We start from the raw sequence: 6,193 nt of genomic DNA, 5'->3' as shown, positions 1-6,193 counted from the left end.
GTCATTTTCACTGTTGCCAATAGCCTTGAATTGAAAGTTGCAATTAAGATTAAAGGCAGCCAGTAGAATCAATAACAATTATATCTCCATATTGAGTTTAGCCCTTAACCTGAACATTTTTCTTAATTTTATGTTTACATTCATATAGTGTTTAATTCTTACACAGTTCCCTGTGGTAAGTAGGTGAGGGGTTGTTACCTTTGATTTTTGTACTGCGTTTTACATGAGACATATTTGTGAAATCCATTTTTATAAATAGTTTGAAGCCCAGTGAGGCTGAGTAACTACTCCAGGATCACTTGTTTAGTATTTGGCTTGAGCAGGATTACAGTTTAGTTCTTCCATCTGATTCTGCCTCTCTTCTAGTACCTCCTCATCCATTTGCTATAAAAGTAGCCCAGCAGCTGAATTGCCATGTGATACTGCGCCCTTCTTACCAACCAGGTGATGGCAATAATAGGAAAAGAGGCAAAAGATCAGGAGACCTTTACCACATGTGCTGCCCAAGTAAGTGAGCATTAGAAGTATGACTGATAAAAGGCCCAGAAATACTTGAAGTGGATCATCCTCCTCCTTTTCCCTGTTTTAACACCTCACATTATTCCACTGACAGAGCTTTGTTAATTGTTTGTAAGATATTCTTTAAAAGATTGATTTGCATAAGGCATGCTTTTACCCTGGTCCCTTTCCCCATAATAGTCACTGTCGGGGACAAAAAGTGCCTGATTGTGCTCTGTTTGTCACGTAGGTGGGAGGGAGAGGGAGAGAGAGAGCTGAGCTGAACCGAAGCAGAGCTTTTTACAGCTCTATTGTTCTACTATCAGAGAGCAGTTCTGCTGAACTTCCATCACCCTCTGCACCTCAGACATCCAGCTACCACCTCCTGCCAGGGCTTCCCCACCCGCTCCAGTCCCTGGGGTGGAGAGGGAGCTCGTACAGCACCTCCCCTCTGCCCTCCAGGGGCTCTGCTTTTTAACGCCAATCCATTTTAGTGAAGTTGAACATTTCTGGCTTTTCTACATGTTTGCTTTGCGGCTAGGAATTCAGAAATATAACTTCTTAACAATTTATGTATCACAACTAATGTATTCAGTGGCATTATGATCTGTCTGTGAGATGTTCTGTGATTTGATGCGGGATACACAGTTTTTATTTTCCGAGATGCTTCATATTCAATTAAAGGGGTCTGCATACTAAAGATAAAATCCAAGGTCTGTTTTTCTTTTATGTGGTGCTGGGGTTGGATCTGGGGTCTTGTGCGTGTTGAGTGTGCACCCGCAGCTCAGTCCAAGCTTCATCGCCACAATATAGACATGGACTTTCTTTTTTTAAAAAGCTGTATTTATTTGCTAATATGACTGTATATTTGTAAATTATAAATTGTCTACTAGCTCTGTGCCTAAAAATGTTTGAATTCCATATACTTGAAAATTTAGAGTGTGACTTTTTTGCCTTTAGGTAGTTGTAGCAACTGAAGCTACAATCCTAGCATCAACCAAAATGTGTGTCCAGTCAGAAAAACAGAGTCCTCATAACCTCTAAGCGCTGCGGTTATTTGGTTGAAGTGAAGGACGTGTGAGCATTTTGTTGGGAAACCATAAGGTAACATGACAGATACCTGTTAAGATACTAGTGGTGGTGCAGTATCTACTTCAGATATCCCAGACTTGTGCTCAGCACAGTGTTAGTAAGATGCTACTTTCTGTATGCACATCAGCTGGGAAGACAACAGAGAAAATAGGAGAAATATTATAAAGTAATGCAGAAACTTCAAAGCAGTACAGCATGGATGGTGACTTTGAAAACAACAGCTGCTGACGCGAACTTGGCAGAAATCAGTGAGTAATGGTGGGTGACTCATTGCAAGCAGGGGAGTCTTGCAGCTTTTGAGGGGAACAGGCAGAGGGGAGAGCAGAGATGGTGGCCATCCAGGGGCCAAGTACTTATGTCCTGAATGTGAAAATGCCCCTGGTCCCTGTTAAATTTTGTAGCCGGACCATTTCCATGAATTGGAGCATTGTTTCCACCAGAAAACCTATAAACAACTGGTATTTTCTGAAGTGTTTGCTCTCAGTCTGTGCTGCTTGTCCTAGGGTGAGAGGTAAGGGGGTGGTGGAGTATATTACATCACTTATTTTTTGTGGTTTTAAAAATCATACATAGCTGCCTTTCACCCCTACCCTTGGAGACGCTATCATCCTGATACACCCAGTCCTAAAAAGGCTTGTCTGACTCTTCATGTGAGAGGGAGTGGTTATGTTTAGTCTGAAGAAATTGCTTGAATTATTCCCCTCCACTGAAAATTACTATCCCAAAACAAGTAATAAATAGCTAAAGAAATTATACTTCATTCCTAGTGTCCTCAGAAAAAATTATTGCAGGTCTGTGCCTCATCTTGTTCTCTTTGTTTTCATCAAATCAGTTATAGTCTTTAAAAAATTATCACGGTAGGTTTAACCTTTGGCAGTTTATGAAATCTTGACTGCTTGAGGGAGACAACCTGTTAGACTATTAATTTTCCTCCTCTCTGAGAATTTAGTTATTGTCAGTGGTGTGTTCCCAGGCAGAGTGACAGTCTTCTCGGCTGAGAAGCCAACCCTTGTCACAGCCAGGAATCTTCTATAAAGCAGAGCAGTGCACTGGAGTCCAGACCCTCAGAAATCTCAACTTTTTAAGAGTAACGTTAGGCTATTGGATAATTGCAAGACTAGTTGTGGAATATAGAGTTGGGGGAAAAACTTCCAAAGTGAAAGAACTTTGAAAAAGTGCATCCTTTTGATATTTTAGGGAAGACAGTTCTCAGAATGAGAAGCTTTTTTAAGGCTTTCACTTTACATCGGAAGGGAATCAGGGAAAAGATGTAACTCTGGGTTTGTGTGGCCTGACTTAAATGGTAAACCTTTACCTCCCCCTTAGCTTGCGTGTTCCTAGTATACGTTCGTTTCTCACATCTGTAGTTTTAGACATGATGCGTCATTTTCTGTTACTCAGTTCTGCTTCTGAATGAGAGGCCTCTAACCCAAAGCCGCATAGGAAATGGGAAATTATGGAAAGGGCATCATTGTTGAAAATAGACCTATGAATGCAGCAGGGGTTCTGCATTTCTAAGCGGCTCTCAGTACAAGGAACACTTAAAAGAAAATTCAGTGCTCTTTCTTACTTACTCTTTTAAGTTTTTGAATAAAGTCTTTTTTTCTTTTCAGACTCTCTGGAGTACATCAGAAAAAGCAGGGGCTGACAATACCTTTAGGAGGGCACTGATACGGGAATTAATTGTTGTATGGTAACTACCTTAAAATTAATTCTAGCATGCCCAGAGTTTTAATTCTTAATTTCTTAAGCAAACATAAACACTTGACTCTTAAGTGACAGTATTCTTTTCAGCAGAGTTGCTTTTGCTTCTACTCTATGCGTCAAACATTCTTCTGTGAGAGTTTTGCTAGTTCTTAGTATAATATCTTTCCTCTGTTTTAGACCCTAAATTACTAAACTAGAAACAGATGTTGATGAATATCATTTTGCTGTTGTGTAGGCATTCATTGTTACCTGGCCAGAAGCTTACACCTATGCAATTTCTCCTTTCCCTGGATTCCTACTATTTGCTTTACAGTGAGAATATGTGTCAGGTCCTATAAAGTGTTTCCCCAGACCCCACCCCCAGATATAAATAGTCTTTCCCTTTTTGGTTTCCAGACTTGCAGACTTGACTTCCTTAACTCATCCACTAAGCGCATACCTCGAAAGTTCATGGTTTGTAGTGGCCACTTCCTCATTGTCCCATTCCAGCTGTGGACTTTCTAGGGGCAGTGCCTTGGGTGAACTCAGTTGTTAGGCCCCCATTAAGCCCTCTAGTGGTGGGCAGTAAAATTGATGTTACTTCCAGTAAGCCAAGAATCAGGTGTTAGCAACCAGTGTTAATTCTAGGGTTGAGGGGTCAAGTAAAGATAGCTTCTGGGCTTAACTTTGGTATTACCTTGATGCTGAATACCTGAATTTATTGACTTCATTTACTGTCTATGTAACCATTGATTCTCAAGTTTCTATCTCTAGGTCTTTCTGTTTAACTCTAGACTCCAATTTGTGTCTGCTATTTTGATGTCTTCACTTGGAGGGCAGATGTCTTAAACTCACATGTACAAAAGGCAGAGCTCTCAATCTTTCTACCCCAAACCTGTTCCATTTGGAGCCTTCCCTATCTCAATGGTTTCTCAATCCTTCCAGTTGCTTGGGGTGGGGGAGTCATTCTGACTACAATTCTGTCATTGAATCTTGGCTGTACCTTGAAAATATCCAGAACCCAGTCACTTATCATTACCCTGCTCTGGGCTGCTCTCCTCTTTTATTGCTTTTCTATATGACCTTCCTAAATAGTTTCCCCCTTTTCGTCTTGGTCCATATAGACTGTCCTCAACTAGCAACCAAAGGATCTTTGAAAACACAAGCGGGATTGTGGCTCCCCATTCCCGTGAAGGTAAAAGTCAAAGTCTTGAGGGTGTCCTGAAAGGCCCCACAGAGTGCTCCCTGTTCTGCCCCTCACACCCAGCCCTTTTCACCAGCCACACGGGTCTCCCAGTTCCCAGGATGTTCCAGCGATTCCTTTCCTCCAGACACTCTCCCATGCCTAGGCTTTGGTTCAAATCTCAGTTCTCAATTTGGCCTTCCCTGATCACTTTGTTTAATACAGCAGGTTACAGTCCTTCACTCCTATCACCCACACTTCTTGCTGTCTTTCCCCTGCCCTGCTCTTTCTTTTTCTATAGTGTTTTCATTTGCTAACACGACATCTGCTTTACTGATTTGTCTTCTCCCATCCCATAGAGAGGCAAGCTCTGTGAGCACTGGATCTGTGTATTAGTCATTGATGCATTCCGTAGGAAAGAAAGGAAAGTGCAGACATGAACTGATGTTTGCGTGTTCTTTGTATAGTATATATGCAAGTATGGTTTTTAAAGGCTTAATTTGGTGCTCTGACTCTCTTTTAATTCATAGCATTACTGAGATATAATTTACATACTGTAAAATATACCCATCATTATTGTACAAAATAGTGAATTTTAGTTAATTTATAGAATTGTGCAACTGTCACTTCAAAAATTTCCTTGTCCATTAATTTGCAGTTAATTCTCCACCCCCAGCCCATACTCCCATATTGTCAATTTTTTTGGCCTTTTGAGAGAACAACTCATATTAATACTAATACAGCCCTGGGCTCTTGAAAATTGTAAGTTTTCTCTGGGTACGGTGGTACATACCTGTCATTTCAGCTACTTAAGAGGATGAGGAAGGAGGATGACAAGTTTGGGCTAGCTTGGGCAATTTACAGATACTGTCTCAAAATTAAAAAATAAAAACATCTGGAGGTGTAGCTCAGTGGTGGAGCTCCCCTTGGTTCAATCCCCAGTATCAGAAAAACAATTGGTGAACATATCTATGAAATTAAATATCTTTGTTTAGTGTAGGAAATGGTATTGAAGAGTAGTGGAAGTCAGATTGGGTACAGTCTTACCTAACTTCAATTTGCCAAGTTGTCCAAACTATTTTTTGCCTCATTCTCTTTATCTGTTAAGTGGGGATAATGATAGTAATTAGCTTACAGAGTTATTGTGAGGATTATAAATAATGAAAGTACAAGCATGTACTAATAAAAATAAAAACTGGAAAATAGTGAAAGTAAACTAAGCACAATGGTTGTTATGTGGTAAATATCTGAACGTGACAAATCTCTTATTAGTGTAGGCTGAAAGTACATGGGGTAAATATCCTTGCAGGTAGAAAGCAAAATTTGAATCAGATTCTCAATGTCTGAAGTTTGTGTAAAATATGTTCCTGCTCCTCTCTTGGTTTGTAAATAACATGTGACTTTATCAGATTATAAAAGCCAGTTAATTTCCACCAGAGATCATTTTCAGCATTTTTACTTGGTGGTATCTACTAAAGCACTTTTACTGAATTTGTTGCGCTCACTTTGGCAAAACTTTGACACCAGGGAGGTAATTACCTACATAGTTGAAACCATAGTGACCATCAGAAAGTGTACAAGTTGTTTTAATCTTACAATGGGCTTTTCTGGGAGACTTCCTTTAAATGAGAAGAGGAGGAAGGCATTCGATTTGTCTCCTGTAGTGTGATAAGCTGGTGATAAATTATCTTTAATAAGATCTTTTTCTGTTTTTTTTGTTCCTTTTATGTACAG

General features: G+C 40.0%; 1 long non-coding RNA gene across 1 annotated transcript; it reads left to right on the top strand.

Moving 5' to 3' along the window:
• The first annotated feature begins 200 nt into the window (after positions 1 to 200).
• On the top strand, positions 201 to 1,990 carry LOC109118229. Its single transcript, XR_002025538.2, has 3 exons — positions 201 to 507; positions 1,459 to 1,602; positions 1,718 to 1,990. It is a non-coding gene; the product is annotated as an uncharacterized LOC109118229 (long non-coding RNA).
• Positions 1,991 to 6,193: the final 4,203 nt, after the last annotated feature.

The sequence above is a fragment of the Fukomys damarensis genome, unplaced genomic scaffold (assembly GCF_012274545.1).
Source record: "Fukomys damarensis isolate Sample0158 unplaced genomic scaffold, DMR_v1.0_HiC HiC_scaffold_18, whole genome shotgun sequence".
Classification (NCBI taxonomy): Eukaryota; Metazoa; Chordata; class Mammalia; order Rodentia; family Bathyergidae; genus Fukomys; species Fukomys damarensis.
The sequence above is the reverse complement of the archived record's forward strand: the minus strand, read 5'-3'. Positions and strand labels throughout refer to the sequence as shown.